This window comes from Ursus arctos, unplaced genomic scaffold (genome assembly GCF_023065955.2).
Source record: "Ursus arctos isolate Adak ecotype North America unplaced genomic scaffold, UrsArc2.0 scaffold_36, whole genome shotgun sequence".
Classification (NCBI taxonomy): domain Eukaryota; kingdom Metazoa; phylum Chordata; class Mammalia; order Carnivora; family Ursidae; genus Ursus; species Ursus arctos.
The window spans coordinates 10,804,949-10,825,582 of NW_026623050.1; positions in this window are offsets into that span (position 1 = coordinate 10,804,949).

Consider the following 20,634-nt stretch of genomic DNA (forward strand, 5'->3'; position numbering starts at 1 on the left):
TGAGGACTGTTTTCTATTTCCTCGAATAATGCCACTGGAATTCAGATAGGGATTTCATCACCTCTGTCGATTGCTTTGGGTACGATGGACATGTTCACATAATTAACTCTTCCAGTTAAGGAGCATGGCGGATGCTTCCATTTGTTTGTGTTGCCTTCCAAATCTTTGACCCATACATTCTGCCCCCCTCGACACACATGTTTTTCATTTCTTTTCTGCCATGTGTTGAGTGTACTATGTCTTTCTCATTCTTGGTTACTTTTATTCCTAGATCTTTTTTCTTGATGCAATTGTAAATGGCATTGCTTTTTTAATTTCTCTTTGCGAAAGTGTGTCATCAGTATACAGAAATGCAAGAAGTTGGGTCATCTGGGTGGCTCCATAGGTGAAGCGTCTGCCTTCAGCTCAGGTCATGATCCCAGAGTTCTGGGATCGAGCCCCGTGTTGGGCTCCCCGCTTAGCGAGGGTCTGCTTCTCCGTCTTTCTGACACTCCCCCGGCTCGTGCTTCTTCTCTTCCTGTCAAATAAATAAATACAATCTGAAAAAAAAATAAAGACAACAGGTCTCTGTATATTGACTTTATATCCTGCAGCTTTCTTGAATTTGTTTATTCTAACAGGTTTCTTTTTTTGTGGAATCTTTTGGGATTTCATGTCATTTGCAAATAGTGACAGTTTTCCTGTATGGATTTCATATCTTTCTCTTTTTTTTAAATTATGTTAGTCACCCTAGAGTACTTCATTTGTTTTTGATGTAGTGTTCCATGATTCATTGTTTGCATATAACACCTAGTGCTCATTATGACACGTGCCCTCCTTAATACCCATCACCAGGATAACCCATTCCCCTACCCCTCCCTTTCTGCAACCTTCAGTTTGTTTCCCAGTGTCAATAGTCTCTCATGGTTCATCTCCCCCTCTCATTCCCCACCTTCACTTTTCCCTTCCTTCTCCTAATGTCCTCCATGCTATTCCTTCCATTCCACATAGGAGTGAAACCATATGATAATTGTCTTTCTCTGCTTGACTTAATTTCACTTAGCATAATCCCCTCCTGGTCCATCCACGTTGGTGCAAATGGTGGGTATTCATCCTTTCTGATGACTGAGTAATATTCCATTGTATAGATGAACCACATCTTCTTTGTCCATTCATCTGCTGAAGGACATCTTGGCTCCTTCCACAGTTTGGCTATTAGGGACATTGCTGCTATGAACATTGGGATACAGGTGCCCCTTCTTTTCATCACTCTGTGTCTATGGGGTAAATACCCAGTAGTGCAATTGGTGGGTCGTAGGATAGCTCTGTGTTCAACGTCTTGAGGAACCTCCATACTGTTTTCAAAAGTGGCTGTACCAGCTTGAATTCTCACGAGTAGTGTAAGAGGGCTCCCCTTTCTCCACATCCTCTCTTTTTTTAATTTCCTGTCTTAATTTTTTTTCAAGATTTTATTTATTTATTCCACAGAGATAGAGACAGCCAGCGAGAGAGGGAACCCAAGCAGGGGGAGTGGGAGAGGAAGAAGCAGGCTCATAGCGGAGGAGCCTGATGTGGGGCTCTATCCCATAATGCCGGGATCACGCCCTGAGCCGAAGGCAGACGCTTAACCGCTGTGCCACCCAGGTGCCCCCTGCCTTGTTAATTTTAACCATTCTAACTGGTGTAAGGTGGTATCTCATTGTAGTTTTGATTTGTATTTGCCTGATGGCAAGTGATGTGGAGCATTTTTTCATGTGCCTGTTGGCCATTTGTATGTCTTCTCTGGACAAGTATCTCTTTGTGTCTTCTGCCCAGTTTTTGGGTGTCGAGTTTGAGGAGTTCTTTATAGATCTTGGATACCAGCCCTTTATCTGTAATATCATTTGCAGATATCTTCTTCGATTCCATAGGTGGCCTTTTTGTTTTGTTGATGCTGTACTTCATTAGAAATATTTTCTAGGAGGTGTAGGCATAGGCTTCTCTAAAAGAAAGGTGCCATGTGGGTTCATGGCATGACCCCAGGTCAGCAACCAGGATGTATGGTATTGTGGGGGATCAGAACCAGGCTTTCTGTGGGAAGTGACGGAAATAGGGTATGGTGAGCTCCATGACCATAGGTGAGGTCCCGAGTGACCCACTGGGTGTTGGGTTCCGTGGATCTGTTTCATCAGGTGCTGTGGAATTCAGGGACACCCTCCTGTCTGTGGATTTGTGTGGAGACAGGTAGAAATCAGTGTCTGGCCAGGCACGAGGGTCGCACTGGACCACCACCAGAGGTGCAGCGTGCGGGGGAGCCACTGCTTGGTTTCCACGAAAGCTGACCAGCGTCTGTGACCGTGATTCCTAGCAGCTGCAAGGGGAGAGGAGGCCGGGGGTGGTGCACACTTCCTAGACCTGTGGTCAGGACTAGTCTGGAGCCCACTGAAGTCAGCCACACCTGGCACAGGAGGCCCCCAGTCAGTGTAGCTGTGGGCACTGCTCCCATGGCACTTTCGGGCCGGCTCCATGCTGCCACCTCCTGCTTTTCATCATCATCTTCAAGGTCGTGTGCCTCTGCTCTTGCCCCATGGCCTCCGGGGTATTGTCCGTCCTCCATCTGGCCCTCGTCCCTGGTGCCCTGTGCAGTCCGATGCCAGGGTAGCCTTCTCGAGACAAACATCTGGCCCTGATGGAACACTTGCATGGATCTCGTGTGATGCGAGGATGATGTCCTGCCCTGGAAGGGGGCTGCAGGTCCCCAATCAGGAGAGCCATGTCTCCCTTTTCAGCATGGCCTGCCCTCCCCTCAGTCTTCTTCAGGGAAGCTCTCCCCACTTCCTGAGATGACAGCTCTGAACTTAAAAGTGAATGTTATTTTACATATCTCTATGCCTTAGTTCATCCATGGCATGTCTTTCAACGCCGTTAGTGGGTTTTTTTTTGTTTTTGTTTTTGTTTTTTGTTTTTTTTTTTTTTTAGCAGTTCTGAAGGGCTGTCTGCTCAAGGAGGGGATGACCTGGGTGGGGCAGCTTTCCCTCTCATCTCCCTCAGCCTGTCTCTGAGCCCTGGGGCCAGCTGTCCCACTGAGGATTGAGGGACCCGAGCCAGCCCATCCTGAGCCCAGGCTGTGTGTCAGCTGTGTAGACTGATGCGTGTCGGAGCGGTGGGCAGCTGGCATAGGCCAGGGGCAGGCAGTGTCTCCCCATTCCTTCCCTCCCTTCCTCCCAGAGGTAGCTCAGAGCAGCCTTCAACCCCTGCATCTCCAGATCCCTTGACCTATGCCTCCTGTGTTCAGCTGGTGACCTTGGAGTTTCGCATGGATTCTACCTCCCATACCCTCTCCTGTAGCAGTTCCTGGATCAGGGGAGGGGTCGGACCCTTGTCTGATTTTGGTCTTCTTCCTGTCCCGCACCAAGCCCACTCACCTTTGCATCTTCCATGTATGTGCTTGGAAGCAAGCCCATCCACAGGGAACCTATTAGCCAAATGGATCCAGGTAATGAACATTGAAGTAGAGATCCAGGATCCATAATAAACCTGCTCTGAAACCTGTCCCAAAGTCTGTGACTCTCTCACACTGAAACAGAAACAATAATAGCTTTCTGGACTGTGAAGTGACATGTGTCTCTACTTCCAATCTTGAATGCATAGGTGCTGAGCCTGGACAGAAAAGGACCATGGCTCCCGTGGTCTGGGATCCACAGTAAGAACTCAGTGAAATCTGAATTCGAGGCATAGAGTGAATAATTATTGTAGAGTGAATCCTCCCAAGTAGGGCTTATGCACATTGCAGAGGAAAAGCTTTTTCAAAGAGGTTCCTGAAAGAAAAATCTTTTTAAAAAATTTATTTTAATTCCAGTAGAGCTAACATACAGTGTTACATTCGTTTCAGGTGTACAAGAGAGTGATTCAGTAATTCTACATATTACTCAGTGGTCATCAAGAAAAGTGTCCTCTTAATCCGCTTCATCTATTTCACTCATCCCTCTATCCACCTCCTCTCTGGTAACCATCCGTTTGTTCTCTATTGTTAAGAGTTTGTATTTTGGTGTGTCTCCTTTTTCTCTTTTATTTATTTATTTGTGTTTGTTTCTTAAATTCCCCATGAGAGTGACATCATATGGGATTTGTCTTTCTCTGACTGACTGATTTCAGTTAGGATAATACTCTCTAGCTCCATCCATGTGGCTGCAAATGGCAAGGTTTCATTCGTTTTCAAGCTGAGTAATACTCCATTGTGTGTGTGTGTGTGTGTGAGTACACACACATCTATCATCTCATTTGTAAATTTTTCTACAGACACTTGTGTTGCTTCCATATTGTGATATTGTAAATAATGGTGCAAGAAACATAGGGGTGCACGTATCCTTTTAAGTTGCTGTTCTCCTATTCTTTGGGCAAATACCAGTAGTGTGATTGTTGGATCGTAGGGTAGTTCTATATTTAATTTTTTGAGGAATCTTCATACTCTTTTCCACGGTGGCCACCACAGTTTGCATTCCCACCCACAGTTCGCGAGGATTCCCCTTTATCCACATCCTCCCAACGCCTGCTCTTTCTTGTGCTTTTGATGTTAGCCATTCTGACAGGTGTGAGGTAATACCTCATTGTCCTTTGGATTTACATTTTCTTGATGATGGGTGATGGTGAACATCTTTTCACGGGACTGTTGGCCATTTGTATTTCTTCTTTGGAGTAATGTCTGTCCATGTCTTCTGCCTATTTTTTAACTGGATTATTTGTTTTTGGGGGGTCGAGTAGTATCAGTTTTATATGTTTTGGACACTATCCCTTTATTGTATATGATCTTTGCAATATCTTCTCCCTTTGAGTAGGTTGTCTTACTATTTTTACGTTTTCATTGTTCTTCTGCCGTGTGGAAACTTTTTATTTTGCTCTATTCCCAATAGTTTATTTTTGCTTTCATTTCCTTTGCCTCAGGAGACAGTCTAGAAAAACGTTGGTATGGTCCATGTCAAGAAGTTACTGTCTTCCCTCCTGTAGGATTTTTGTGGATTCAGGTCTCATATTGAGGTCTTGAAACTGTTTTGTGTTTGTCTGTATTGTGTAAGAAAGCAGTCTAATTTCATTCTTTTGTGCATAGCTGTCTAGTTTTCCCAACACCATTTGTTGTAGAGTCTGTCCTTTTCCCTTTTGATATCGTTGCTTGCTTTGTGGAAGATTCATGGACCACATAATTGTGGGTTTCTGTCTGAACTTGTATCCTGTTCCTTTGGTCGCTGTGTCTATTTTTGTGCCGTACTCTCTTGTTAGGATGACTGCAGCTTTGTAGTATAACCTGAAATCTGAAATTGTGAGTCCTCCAGCTTTGTTTTTCTTTTCCACATTGCACTGGCTGTTCAGTATCTTTAGTGGTTCCATACAAATGTTTAGGATTGTTTATTCGAGGTCTTTTATTCTTTAATTTAAATTCAATTAGCCAACTTACAGTACACCATTAGTTTCAGATGTAGTCTACAATAAATTATCAGTCGTGTGTAACACCCAGTGCTCATTGTATCGTGTGGCCTCCTTAATGCCACTCACCCAGTTACCCCCGCCCCAACTTCTCCTCCAGCAATCATCAGTTTGTTGCGATAGTTAAGAGTCTACCATGGGTTTTCTCCCTCTGATGACTTCCCTTTCTATTTTCCCTCCCTATGGTTTCTTCCCTGTTTCTGATATTCCACATAGGAGTGAAAGCATATGATCATTGTCTTTCTTTCATTGGCTTATTCCACTCAGCATAATACCCTCCAGCTCCACCCAGGTCGGTGTGATGGTAAGTATTCATCCTTTCTGATGGCTGAGTAATATTCCATTATATATATGATCCACATCTTCTTTATCCATTCATCTGTCCATGGTCATCTGTACTCTTTCCACAGTTTGTCTGTTATGGATATTGCTGCTATGAACACTGGGGTGCATGTGTCCCGTCTTCACTACCTCTGTCTCTTTGGGGTAAATCCCCAGTAGTGCAATTGCTGGGACATAGGGTAGCTTTATTTATAACGTCTTGAGGAAACTCCGTACCATTTTCCAGAGTGGCTGTACCGGACTGCATTCGCACAGGGGTGTAAGAGGGTTCCCGTTTCTCCACATCCTCTCCAACATGTATAGTTTCATGTCTTCTTATTTTTAGATATTCGGCCTCGTGTGATATGGCATCTATAGGGGTTTAGATTTGCATTTCCCTGAAGCCAAGTGATATGAAGCATTTATGCATGTATCTTTTGGTCACCAGTACGTCGTCATCAGTGAAATGACTTCCCATTTTAATCTAAAGACCTAAAGCTGGGTAAGGCACTGAAGCTGGATGATGCCATCGGTTGGAATTGTGGAGAATTTCAAAAGATCTCCATGGAGAGCAAGTTTAAAGGTCAGTGTGAAGCTACTAATTGGATCCGGGGAGATCTCTGAAAGTGGGGGTTCCCTGGGATGGGCTGAGGGGGGCCCTCCGATTTTCCTGCTATGAATCCTTTCTGCAGCCCCAAACGGACAGTTTCCTGCAGTGGGGCAGGCTGAGTCCTCTAGTCGTGCAGAGGTGAGCCCAATGCCTGGTACCTTGGAGGCAGGCAAACGGGGAGGGGACCCTCAGCAGAAGACCCGGGGTTAGGTTAGGCCTCAAGAGACAGCAGGTCCGAACTGCCCAGTGCTCAGAGAACTCCCAGGCTGACTGAGATGAGGGCACAAGGGCGGGTGAGTGTGAGCCTTGGGGTTTGATCCAGAAGGGCTCACAAAGGTCGGGGTTCACCAGCAGGGGCTCTGAGGGGGTGCCCCAGTTCTCTTGCCCTGAATGCTCTATTGTGCCCCAAAACGGTACAGTTTCCTGTGGGCTGCAGGCTGAGTCCTACGGTGGGGCTTGGGTGTCCCCAATCCCCCGGAGTTGGGCGCCAGGATCCTGGGGAGGGGCCCCTCTGTGGCCAAACTAGGGTAAGGGTTAGGGTCCAGGAGCCCGGCAGGGCCAATCTAGCAAGCTGTGCGGCGCGCTCCGTGGAGGGCTGAGATGAGGCCATGGGGGAGGGTGAGCATGGGCCTCAGGGTTGGGGCACGGGGGTTGCCAAAGGTGGGGACGGGCTCCGGGGGCCTCCTCAAGTTCTCGTGCCCTGTATGCTCTGTAGTGCCCCAAGGGGCACGGTTTCCTGTGGACTGGCAAGCTGAGTCCTGCGGCGGGGCACAGGTATCCCAATTCCCTGGGGCTGCGGTGTAAGGCTCCTGGGGAGGCCGCCAAACCCGCGGCTGACCTAGGGTTAGGGTTAGGCCCCAGGAGCCCCACAGGCCCGATCTGCTGGCTGTATGGTGAGCTACACGGGCTGAGGTGAGGGTGTGGGGAGGGTGAGCGTGGGCCTCAGGGTTGGGGTGCGGGAGGCCGCCAAAGTTCGCTGGGGGCTCAGGGGGGCCCTCCTGGTTCTCCCGCCCTGAATGCTCTATGGCCTCCCAAGGGGCACGGTTTCCTGCAGGGTGGCAGACTGAGTCCTGCGGTGGGGCTCAGGTGTCCCGAATCCCCGCGGCTGCGGCTCCAGGCTCCTGGGGAGGGGCCCCTCCACAGATGAACTAGGGTTAGGGTTGGGGCCCAGGAACCCCGCAGGCCAGATCTGCCCGCTATGTGGCGAGCTCTGCCACGGGTTGAGGTGAGGGTACAGGGTGGGGTGAGCATGGGCATCAAGCTTGGGGCTTAGGGATCGCTGAAGTTCTCCGGGGGCTCTGGGGGCCCTCCCGGTTCTCCCGCCCTGAATGCTCTACAGCCTCCCAAGGGGCACGGTTTCCTGCGGGGTGGTAGGCTTTGTCCTGCAGTGGGGCTCAGGTGTCCCCAATCCCCGGGGCTGCGGCACCGGGCCCCGGGGGAGGGGCCCTCCCTAGCCGACCTAGGGTCAGGACTAGGCCCCAGGAACCGGGCAGGACTGATCTGCCGGCTCTGTGACGAGCTTGGTGGCAGGCTGAAGGGAAGGCTCGGGGCGGGATGAGCGTGGGCCTCAGAGTTGGGGTGTAGGGGGCCGCCGAGGATCGCTGGGGGCTCAGGGGGGCCCTACTAGTTCTCCTGCACGGGATGCTCTGCGGCGCCCCAAGGGGCATGGTTTCCTGAGGGGTGGCAGGCTGAGTCCCATGGTAGGGCTCAGGTGTACCCAATCCCCGGGGTTAGGGTACGGATTAGGGTACGGGTTAGGGTTAGTGTACGGGTTACGGTTAGTGTTCGGGTGAGGGTAGGGTTAGGGTAAGGTGAGGTTACGGGTTAGGGTTGGCTTTAGGGGTTACAGGTTAGAGGTTATGGGTTAGGGTACGGATTAGGGTTTAGGGTACGGGTTAGGGTTTAGGGTTTGGGTTTAGGGTACGGGTTAGGGTTAGGGTACGGGTTAGGGTATGGGTTAGGGTACAGTTTAGGGACGGGTTAGGGTACGGTTTAGGGTGCAGGTTAGGGTTAGGATATGGGTTAAGGTTAGGGTATGGGTTAGGGTTACGGTACGGGTTAGGTTACGGTTTAGGATTAGGGTTAGGGTACGGGTTAGGGTTAGGGTATGGATTAGGGTACGGGTTAGGGTTAGGGTATGGGTTATCGTTAGGGTTACGTTTTGTGTTAGGGATAGGGTACGGGTTTGGGTTTGGGTGTGGTTTAGGGTATGGGTTAGGATACGGGTTAGGTTTAGGTTAGGGTTAGGGTTAGGGTACGGTTTAGGGAACGGGTTAGGTTTAGGGTACGGTTTAGGGTTAGGGTATGGGTTAGGGTACAGGTTAGGTTACAAGTTAGGGATAGGGTTCGGGTTAGGGTATGGGTTAGGGTCCGGGTTAGGGATAGGGTACGGGTTAGGGTATGGGTTAAGGTACAGGATAGGCTGCGGGTTAGTGTTAAGGCAGGGTACTGGTTAGGGTTAGGGTTTAGGGTTAGGGTTAGTATACGGGTAGTGTTAGGCTACAGGTTAGTGTACGGGTTAGGGTTAGGGTACGGGTTAGGTTCAGTGTTTAGGGTTTAGGGTTAGGGTACGAGTTAGGGTACGGTTTAGGGATAGTGTTAGGGTATGGGTTAGGGTTAGGGTATGGATTAGGGTACGTGTTAGGGTTAGGGTACAGGATAGGGTATGTGTTAGGGTTAGAATACGGGTTAGGGTACAGGTTAGGGTATGGTTTAGGGTACGGGTTAGGGTTAGGGTACGGGTTAGGGTTAGGGTACGGGTTATGGGTAGGTTTAGGGGAAGGTGTAGGGTTGAGGGTAGGGTTAGGTTTAGGGGTTAGGGTTAAGGTTAGGGTTTAGGGTTTAGGTTTAGAGTTAGGGTTAGGGTTAGACCCCAGGAGGCCAGCAGGCCTGATCCCCCGGCTCTGCGGTGAGCGGTGGGAAGGGCTGAGGTGAGGGCCCTGGCGATGGGAGCGTGGGTCTCAGCGTTTTGGCGTGGGGGGCCTTCGAAGGTCGTCGGTGGCTCGGAGGGCCCTGCCCATTTTCCCACCCTGAATGAATGGCGGTACCCCTAGCGGCTCGGGTGCCAGCGGGGCAGCAGGGTGAGTTCGGTTCTGAGGCTCGGGGGTCCCCAATCCCCAGCGTTCAGCGCCAGTCCCCTTGAGAGGGGCCCCTCGGGGGCCGAACTAGGGTTAGGGATTGCCCCCAGGAGGCTGACAGGCCTGATCCGCCAGCTGTGCAGTGAGCGGAGGGGCGGGCCGAGGTGAGGGCACTGGCGAGTGGGAGCATGGGCCAAAGCATTTTGACTCAGGGGCATTCAGAGTTTGCTGGGGTTTCAGAGGGCCCTGCCTGTTCCTCCGCTCTGAATGACTGGCGGCGCCCCTAGAGGCCCAGGTGGCAGCAGGGCAGCAGGGTGAGTCTGGTGCTGGGGCGCGGGGGTCGCCAATCCCCGGCTTTGTGGCACAGGCCCTTTGGGAGGGGCCCCTCGGGGGCTGACCTAGGGTTAGTGTTAGCCCCTAGGAGGCCGGCAGGCCCTATCTGCCCACTGTGCGTCGAGCGGAGGGGCGGGCCCTGGTGAGGGTGCTGGTGAGCGGGAGCCTGGGCCCAAGCGTTTTGGCGCGGGGGCCCTTTGAAGGACGCTGGGGGCTCGGATCGCCCTGCACGTTCCTCCACCCTGAATGACCAGTGGTGCCACTGGTGGCCCGGGTGGTTGCGGGGCGGCAGGGTAAGTCCGGCACTGGGGCTCGGGGGTCGCAAATCCCCAGCGTTGCGGCGCCAGGCCCCTTGGAAGGGGCCACTTGGGGGCCGACCTAGGGTTAGGGTTAGCCCCCAGAAGGCCGGCAGGCCCGATCCGCTGCTGTGCGGTGAGCGGATGGGCGGGCCGAGGTGAGGGCGCTGGCGAGCGGGAGCGTGGGCCCCAGCGTTTTGGCACAGGCTGCTATCAAAAGTCGCTGAGGGCTCAGAGGGCCCTGCCCATTCTCCCGCCCTGAACGATCAGCGGCGCCCTAGGGGCCCGGGTGTCGGCGGGGCATAAGAGTGAGTCCAGCGTTGCGACTCGGTGGTCCCCAATCCCCGGCGTTGCGGCGCCAGGCCCCTTGGGAGGGGCCCCTCGTGGGCCGATCTAGGGTTAGGGTTAGCCCCCAGGAGGCTGGCAGGCCCGATCCGCTGCTGTGCGGGGAGCGGAGGGGCGGGCCGAGGTGAGGGCGCTGGCGAGCAGGAGCGTGGGCCCCAGCGTTTTAGCACGGGCTGCTGTCGAAGGTCGCCGAGGGCTCGGAGGGCCCTGCCCATTTTCCCACCCTGAATGAACGAGGGCAGCCCTAGCAGCCTGGGTGGCGGCGGGGCGGCAGGGTAATTCCGGTGCTGAGGCTCGGGGGTCCCCAATCCCCGGCGTTGCGGCGGCAGGTCCCTTCAGATGGGCCCCTCTGGGGCCAATGTAGGATTAGAGTTATCCCCAGGAGGCCGGTAGGCCGGATCCACTGACTCTGCGGTGAGCAGAGGGGCGGGCCGAGTGAGGGCGCTGGTGAGCGCGAACTTGGGACCCAGCGTTTTGGTGCGGATGACCTTCGAAAGTCGCCAGAGTCTCGAGGGCCCTGCCCGTTTACCAACCCTGAATGACTGGCAACGCCCCAGCGGGCCCGGTGTGGGCTTGGCGGCAGGGTGATTCCAGCGCTGTAGCTCGGGGGTCCCCAATCCCCTGAGTTCGGTGCCAGGCCCCTTGGGAGGGGCCCCTCGGGGGCCGACCAAGGGTTAGAGTTAGCTCCCAGGAGGCCGTCAGGCCCAATACTCTGGCTAGACCGCGAGCGGAGGGGCGGGCCGAGGTTAAGGCGCTGGCGAGCGAAAGCGTGGGCCCCGGCGTTTTGGCACAACAGGCCTTTGAAGATCACCAGGGCCTCGGAGGGCCCTGCCTGTTCTCCCACCCTGAATGAAAGGCAGCACCCCTAGCGGCCTGAGTGGCGGCGGGGCTGCAGGGTGAGTCCGACGCTGGGGCTCGGTCGTCCCCAATCCCCGGCGTTGTGGCGCCAGGTCCCTTGGGAGGGACGCCTCGGGGGGCCGACCTAGGGTTAGGGTTAGCCCCCAGGAGGTCGGCAGTCCTGATCTGCCGGCTGTGCAGCAAGCGGAGGGGCGGGCCAAGGTGAGGGCGCTGGCGAGAGGGAGTGTGGGCCCAAGCGTTTTGGCGTGGGAGGCCTTCAAACGTCCCTGGGGGCTTGGAGGGCCCTGCCCCTCCTCCCGCCCTGAATGACTGGAGGCGCCCCTAGCGGCTCGAGTGGCAGCGGGGCAGCAGGGTGAATCTGGCGCTGAGGCTCAGGGGTCCCCAATGCCAGGCATTGCGGCTCCAGGCCCCTTGGGAGGGGCCCCTCCGGGGCCGACCTAGGGTAAAAGTTAGCCCCTGGAGGCTGGCAGGCAAGATCTGCCGTCTGTGGCGAGCGGAGGCGCGGTCGAAGATCAGGGAGCTGACGAGCGGAAGAGTGGGCCCCAGCGTTTTGGCGCTGGGGGCCTTCGAAGGTCACTGGGGCAGGGAGGGCCCTGCCTCTTCTCCCACCCTGAATGATCGGTGGTGCCCTAGCGGCCCGGTGTTGGCGGGGTGGAAGGGTGAGTCCAGCGTTGCGACTCGGGGGTCCCCAATCCCTGGCGTTCCGCGGCAGTCCCTTTGGGAGGGGCCCCTCGGGGGCCAACCTAGGGTTAGGGTTAGCCCCCAGGAGGCCGGCAGGCTCAATCCACCAGCTCTGCGGCGAATGGAGGGGTGAGCCAAGATGAGGTCGCTGGCGAGTGGGAGCGTGGGCCCCAACATTTTGGCTTGGGGGGCCTTCGAAGGTCACAGGGGGCTCGGAGGGCCCTGCCCGTTCTCCCGCCATGAAGGACTGGCGACACCCCTAGCGCCTTGGGTGGCGGCGGGGTGGCAGGGTCCAGCGCTGGGGCTTGGGGGTCCCCAATCCCCAGCGTTGCGGCGCCAGGCCCTTTGGGAGGGGCCCCTCGGGGACTGTCCTAGGGTTAGGTTAGCCCCCAGGAGGCCGGCAGACCCGATCCGCCGGCTGTGCGGTGAGCGGAGGGATGGACTGTGGTAGGGCGCAGTCGAGCGGTAGCGTGGTATCCAGCATTTTGGCGTGGGGGGCCTTCGTATTTCACCAGGGGCTCGGAGGGCCCTACCGGTTATCCCGCCCTGAATGACCGGCGGCGCCCCTAGCGGCCCGCGTGGCGGCGGGGCGGCCGGGTGAGCCCGGCGCTGCAGCTTGCAGGTCCCCAATCCCTGGCGTTGTGGCACCAGGCCTCTTGGGAGAGGCCACTGGGGCCCACCTAGGGTTAGGGTTATCCCCAAGGAGCCTGGCAGGCTGGATCCGCCGGCTGTGCGGCTGGGGGGGGGGGGGGGCGGGCCGAGGTGAGGGCGCTGGAGAGCGGGAGCATGGGCTTCAGCATTTTGGTGCGGGGGACCTAGGAACGTCGCCGGGGGCTCGGAAGCCCCTGCCCGTTCCCCCACCCTGAATGACCGGCGGCGTCCCAAGTGGCCTGGGTGGTGGCGGAGCGGCAGGTTGAGTACATTGCTGGGGCTCAGGGGTCCCCATCTCGGGCCTTGCGGGGCCACGTCCCTTGGGAGTGGACCCTCAGGGACTGACCTAGGGTATGTGTTAGCACCCAGGAAGCCAGCAGGCCCGATCTGCTGGCTGTGCGGCGAGCGGAGGGGTGGGCTGAGGTGAGAGCACTGGCGAGCGGGAGCGTAGTACCCAGCGTTTTGGCGTGGGGGGCCTTGGAAGGCCTCCAGGGCCTAGTTGGGCCTTACCCGTTCTCCTGCCCTGAATGACCGGCGGCGCCCCTAGGGGCCCAGGTGGCGGTGGGGTGGCATGGTGAGTCCGGCGCTGTGGCTCCGGAATCCCCAATCCCAGGCGTTGCAGCACCAGGCCCCTAGGATGGGCCCCTCGGGGGGAAAACCTAGGGTTAGGGTTACCCCCCAGGAGGCGGCAGGCTCAATCCGCCGGCTGTGCGGCGAATGGAGGGGTGGGCCGAGGTGAGGTCGCCGGAGAGCAGGAGCGTGGGCCCCAGCGTTTTGGCTCCGGGGGCCTTCGAAGGTCACTGGGGGCTCGGAGGGCCCTGCCCGTTCTCCTGACCTGAATGACTGACGGCGCCCCTAGCGGCCCGGGTGGCAGCGGGGCGGCAGGGTGAGTCTGGCGTTGTGGTTCGGGGATCCCCAATCCCCAGCGTTGCGGCACCAGGCCCCTTGGAGGGAACCCTCTGGGGCCGACCTAGGGTTAGAGTTAGCCCCCAGGAGGCCGGAAGTCCCGATCCGCCAGCTGTGCGGTGAGCGGAGAGGCGGCTGAGTTGAGGGTGCTGTCGAGCGTGAGCATCGGCCCCAGTGTTTTGGCGCGGATGGCATTCGAAAGACACCGGAGTCTTGAGGGCCCTGCCCGATCTCCCACCGTGAATGACCTGCGACGCCCCAGCGGGCCCGGTGTCGGCTTGGCGGCAGGGTGAGTCCGGCGCTGCAGCTCAGGGGTCCCCAATCCCCTGCGTTTGGTGCCAAGCCACTTGGGAAGGGCCCCTTGGGGGCCCACCTAGGGTCAGGCTTAGCCCCCAGGAGGCCGGCAGGCCCGATCCCTCTGCTGTTCCACGAGCAGAGGGGCAAGCCGATGTGAGGGCGCTGGCGAGGGAAGCGTGGGCCCAAGCATTTGGCGGGGGGGCCTTAGAAGGTCGCCGGGCCTCGGAGGGCCCTGTCCGTTCTCCCGCCATGAATGATCAGCAGCGCCCCTAGCGGCCCGGGTGATGGCGGGGCGGCAGGGTGAGTCCAGCGCTGTGGCTCGGAGGTCCACAATCACCAGCATTCCCACGCGAGACCCCTTGGGAGTGGCCCCTCTTGGGCCGATCTTGGGTTAGGGTTAGCTCCCAGGAGGCCGGCAGGCCCGATACGCCGGCTAGATGGCGAGCGGAGGGATGGGCTGAAGTAAAGGCGCTGGCGAGCGGGAGCGTGGGCCCCCGCGATTTGGCGCGGGGGGCCTTCAAAGTTAACTGGGGGCTCAGAAGGCCCTGCCCCTTCTCCCGCCCTGAATGACCGGCGGCACACCTAGAGGCCCGGGTGGTGGCACGGCGGCAGGGTTAGTCCGGTGTGAGGCTCGAGGGTCCCCAATCCCCAGCGTTGCAGCGCCAGGCTCCTTGGGATGGGTCCCTCTGGGGCCGGCCTAGGGTTAGGGTTAGCCTCCAGGAGGCCAGCAGGCCCGATCCGCGGCTGTGCGGCTCCCGGAGTGTTGGGCCGAGGTGAGGGCGCTGGCGAGCCTGAGCAATAGCCCAAGCTTGTTTGTGCGGGTGCCTTCGAAGGTCGGGGACGGCTCGGAGGGCCCTGCCCTTTCTCCCGCCCTGAATGACCGGCGGCGCCCCTAGTGGCTTGGGTGGCGGAGGGGCAGCAGGGTGAGTCCCGCGCTGGGGCTCTGGGGTCCCCAATCCCTGGCATTGTGGTGCCAGGCCCCTTGGGAGGGGCCTCTCGGGGGCCAACCTAGGGTTAGGGTTAGCCCCCAGGAGGCTGGCAGGCCCGAACCGCCGGCTGTGCGGCGAGTGGAGCACAGGCCCAGGTGAACACACTGGCAAACCGGAGCGTGGGCCCCAGTGTTTTGGTGCCGGGGGCCTTTGAAAGTCGCCGTGGGCATGGTGAGTCTTGCCCGTTCTCCCACCCTGAATGAACGGCGGTACCCCTAGTGGCTCGTGTGCCAGCGGTGCGGCAGGGTGAGTCCGGTGCTGTGGCTCGGGGGTCCCCAATCCCTGGCGTTGTGGCAGCAGGCCCCTTCGGAGGGGCCCCTCTGGGGCCGACCTAGGGTTAGAGTTAGCCCCCAGGAGGCTGGCAGGCCCGATCCGCCAGCTGTGCAGAGAGCGCAGAGCGGAGGGGCGGGCCGAGGTGAGGGTGCTGGCAAGCTCCAGCGTGGGCCCCAGTGTTTTGGCACAGATGGCCTTCAAAATTCACCAGAGTCTTGAGGGCCCTGCCCTTTCTCCCACCCTGAATGACCAGCGACGCACCAGCGGGCCCGATGTCGGTGGGGCGGCAGGGTGAGTCCGGCACTCACGTAGACGTGAGTTGAAAGATGGCTTTGATACAATTTTTTTTTTAAGTTTTTTTTTAATATGTTAGTCACCATACAGTACATCCCGGGTTTCCAATGTAAAGTTCGATGATTCATTAGTTGCATATGACACCCAAGGCACCATGCAATACGTGCCCTCCTTACTACCCATCACCAGTCTATCCCAATCCCCCACCGCAATCCTCTCTGAAGCCCTCAGTTTGTTTCTCAGAGTCCATGGTCTCTCATGCTTCATTCCCCCTTCTGATTACCCCCCTTTCTTTATCCCTTTCTTCCCCTACCGATCTTCCGAGGTCTTATGTTCCATAGATGAGAGAAATCATATGATAATTGTCTTTCTCTGCTTGACTTATTTCACTTAGCATTATCTCCTCCAGTGCTGTCCATGTTGCAGCAAATGTTGAGAACTCGTTCTTTCTGTTACCTGAGTAATATGCCATTGTATATATGGACCACAACTTCTTACTCCAGTCATCTCTTGAAGGGCATGTCGGTTCCTTCCACGATTTAGCTATTGTGGACATTGCTGCTATGAACATTGGGGTGCATATGGCCCTTCTCTTCACCACGTCTGTATCTTTGAGGTAAATACCCAGTAGATCAATGGCTGGATCATAGGGTAGCTCACTTTTTAACTTTTTAAGGGACCTCCACACTGTTTTCCAGAGTGGCTATACCAACTTGCATTCCCACCAACAGTGTGGGAGGGATCCCCTTTCTCCACATCCTCTCCAACAATTGTCGTTTCTTGCCTTGTCTATTTTTGCCATTCTAACTGGCATAAGGTATTATCTCAGTGTGGTTTTGATTTGAATTTCCCTGATGGCTAATGATTTTGAACATTTTTTCATGTGTCTGTTAGCCATTTGTACATCTTCATTGGAAAAGTGTCTGTTCACATCTTCTTCCCATATTATAATTTGCTTATTTTTTTCTTGTGTATTGAGTTTGAGGAGTTCTTTGTAGATCTTGAATACCAGTCTTTTATCTATAGTGTCATTTACAAATAAATTCTCCCATTCCGTGGGCTGGTGCTTAGTTTTTTTTACTGTTTCCTTGGCTGTGCAGAAGCTTTTTGTCTTGATGAAGCCCCACAAATTCGTTTTATTTTCTGTCTCTCTTGCCTTTGGATATGTGTCATGAAAAAGTTTACTTTGGCCGATCTCGTATAGGTTGCTGCCTATGTTCTCCTCTAGGATTTTGATGGATTCCTGTCTCACTTCGAGGTCTTTCATCCATTTGGAGTTTATTTTTGTGTATGGTGTGAGTGAGTGGTCATGTTTCATTCTTTTGCATGTAGCTGTCCAATTTTCCCAGCACCATTTATTGAAGAGACTGTCTTTTTCCCACTGGATGTTTTTTCCTGCTTTATCAAAGATTAGTTGCCCAAAGAGCTGAGGGTCCATTTCTGGGTTCTCTATTCTGTTCCATTGGTCTATGTGTCTGTTCTTGTACATGCTGTCTTTGTGATCACAGCTTTGTAGTACAGCTCGAAATCCGGCATTATGATGCCCTCAGCTTTGTTTTTCCTTATCAACAGTTCCTTGGAGATTTGGGGCCTTTTCTGGTTCCATACAAATTTAAGGACTATTTGTTCCAGTTCTTTGAAAAATGTCATTGGTATTTTGATCAGGATAGCATTGAATGTGTAGATTGCTCTGGATAGCATGGACATTTTAACTATGTTAGTTCTTCTGATCCACGAGCATGGAATATTATTCCATCTTTTCTTGTCTTCCTCAATGTCTTTCAAGAGTGATTTGTAGTTTTAGAATACAGATCCTTTAAGTCTCGGTTAACTTAATGCAAAGGTAACGTATGGTTTTTGGTGCTCTTGCAAATGGGATGGATTCCCTAATTTCTCTTTCTTCAGTCGCATTATTTGTTTATAGAAATGGAACTGATTTCTGAGCATTGATTTTGTATCCTGCCACATTGTTCTTCCTTAAAGACTGGTTAATGGCCCTTTCCTTATGCTTTCATTCCCACTCGGAAACATGCATCCATCATCGTGACAGACGTTAGGATTCGGAGGACCCTTTCCATACCCTCTTCTTACTGAGAGTTACGTCTATGGCAGTTTAATTAATGCTCAACACACATACTGGGAAACACTGGTGCCTTCACTAATCGATGTTGCTGTCTCTCTGCACAAACTTGGTTCGCTGAATTAAATAATGGCACTTTCTTTTCCTTTTCACAAAACCTTTTCAAACGGCTTTCCTCCTCATGACAGATGTGAGTTGAGAGATGCTTTCTGTGTAGTGTTCTTAAGTAGTTAAACGAAGGGCATTATCTTGATGCTTGCAGACCCCATTTTGCACAATGCTCCCAATCCATGACACCAGATGTGAGGTGCAAGATGCTTTTATATAGAGTGTTCTCTCCTAGCGTAAAGCAGGTGACACCTTACTTATGCATTCATGGACACTTTTGAAAAACTTGCCACCTTCCTAAGAGAAGACTTGACTTGGACAATGGTGTCTATTCGGTGTTCTGACTGAGATTTGTGAAAATTGCCCTTTCCTTAAGGTTCATAACACTTTTTGGAAAACTTGGGTGTGTTCATCGGTCCTGATGTTGGTTCGATGTTGCCTTCTATCAACACTGAGTTGGTTCTCACAACTACTTAGATAGGACCTCTCCTTCTGCTTTCACTTGCACTTCTGCAAGTACTTCTTCTTCATTACAGAAGATGTGAGTTGGAAGATCTTTCCCAAGGGTGTCCTTACCTGAGCATACAGCATGTTCCTTACGTTTTCATACACACTTTTGGAACATACATCCATCCTCATGAACGTAGATATGATTTGGAATGTTGTCTCTAGATGGTGCTCTTTCACATCTATGGCAGTTTCCTTAAGGTTCAACACATGTAATGGGAAACCCTGCTCTCTTCACTGATCAACGTTGCCGTCTCTCTACCCAAACTTGGTTCTCTGAACTGACTGATGGCACTTTCTTTTCGTGTTCACACAACCTTTTCTAATGGCTTTCCTCCTTTTCTTTGGAAATTTTGTTTGGAAATTTTAATATGCCTTTCTTAATATTTGATAGAGCAGACAAAACTCGGTCACAAATGTGACCTAATTGACGTCTATGGAACATTCGATAATAAGTGCAGAATACATTATTTTCCAGCGGTCATAGACTATTTACCCAAACAGATGATATGTTGGACCATGAATCATGTCTACATTTTAAAATACTGAAAATAACTAGATTTTATTCTTAGGCCTCCAAGGAATAGAGCCCGAGTCCTCATCAAAGAAGACCAGGCAGTCCCTCTATGTTTAAAAATTCAATGTAACTTTGCTGCATATCTTAAGGGTCAGAGAGGGGATCGCAGTGGATATTTGCCACCTTTTCTACATTAGGGCTCACACACAATGGCCCTTTGTCTCTGAAGAACACTGACTATCCTAACGTAGACAGGACTTAAGCCTCCTATCAGAGTTCTGCATGTGCCAGCCACACCTGGCAGCCTTGGCCTGGGCCCACCACCACCTCCCTCCAGCTTTCCTTCTTGGTGGCATTGAGTTAAGGGAGTCAGCATAGCCATATGGAGATGAGAAGCTCCCCGCTCCTAGTGATGATGGTGCTATTGTCCCCACCAGTCTATCAACATGATTTCTGAGAGAATTACGACACAATAGCAGCTTCTTGACCTTCCTTAAGGTTTAAAAATCATCTTGTGAGTCATCTTTTCAAAAAACGGTTTCACCATGTGTTCTTTTCTCTGGAAAAGAAATAGACCCAATGGTAATTATGGCTCCTGAGCACCTGCTCTTGGGAGAGTCCACACTGGCTCTGTGTAGCATTCTCCCTCTTAAACTTCTCAACTAGGGTGTATATAGAATGAGTCCCATTTCCTAGATGGATAGACAAGGGCTCAGAGATTATATGAATTACAGAGGATTTTAGTGTCAGAAACCTAAGTGGGATCTCCAAACTGACTCCAAAACCCTTGTTCTTCCATACAGGGTACCATTTCGCTCTTACCTCTGGTCTTGTTGATCTGGAAACCTAGGAAGTATTAGGATTTTCTTGTTGTGTGGCCAAATGGAACGAATTCGGCTGCCTTTTCACCTCTGCCCATCATGACCATGAAGATAATTATCTCAGTGGAGGACCTTTGAGTAAGAGACTTAAAGATCCCTTAGAATAGAGATACTATACTATTTTTTCTGATATTAAAGTGCCTGAAAGAACTATCCTTTTTTAATTGATGGAAGCTCTTGGTGGAAAGGTCGGAAAGACTATTTGAAAACACTCAGCCTCTTCTACAGAGTGAGACAATGCCTCTAAAGTTTGCTAAAATATTCCCTTACCTCTGATTATTTACTTCCCAACTATCGCAGTGTTTCTATGTTAGGATTACGATTTCCATGAGGCAAAAGTTGCGGAGAAAGAACTTAGTGTATCCAGGGGCACTTTCGTATTGTGACAGTGAGCTATTCTGTTGTATTCTGTAGTCCAAGGGAATGGTGCCAGACATCTCTAAGATGTCTAAAATTCTGACTGTAAATCTCTATTCTTCAGAGATTTGGGCAGGACAAGGGAGGAGTCCAGAGACCGTGAACGCCTCTATTACCTGTGTTGACCATCGAGCAGGTAACCTTCTGTAGGGGTCCTTTTGATGTCTCTGTACTATGGGAAAGGTGCTTTCATCTCAAGCTCCTCCATTTGGTAGTGGTGATAAGGATAAGAGTAATTTTTATCTCATACCATCTGTGGGCCCTGATCTTGACCTCCTAGGGAAACCCTCCTTTATCATTTCACCCAGCTCAAAATGACCAGGCAAACCCTCAAAGCATGGGCCCTATTTCTGCCCCCAGCACATATTGTCCATCTGTTTCAAAAAGAAAAAAGAGAACAAAAAAATGCCCTTGCCAACATCAAGGTGAGAACACAAAAGAACCTCTCTGTCCCCCGTAAGATTAAAGTCATACCGACTTGTACATACTGAAAAGATAAGAAAAGTCTGTCACTTTCTGGAATCTTCTGCCTCATCGTGATGGGTAACTGTACCTAACGCAAAACAAAACAAATATATAACCCTGCCCTAAATGTTCCTTCCCTGGAGCACTCCCTTCTTTGTGAAGACTGTGTCTCCCAGGCATCTGACCTGACTTGGGTTTGAATAAAACTCTCTTCATTTCTCTCTAAAATGTTTTAAAATGTTCCTTCCTTTAGTGTCGACAATAACACTATGTTTTCTTTTCAAGTGAAAAA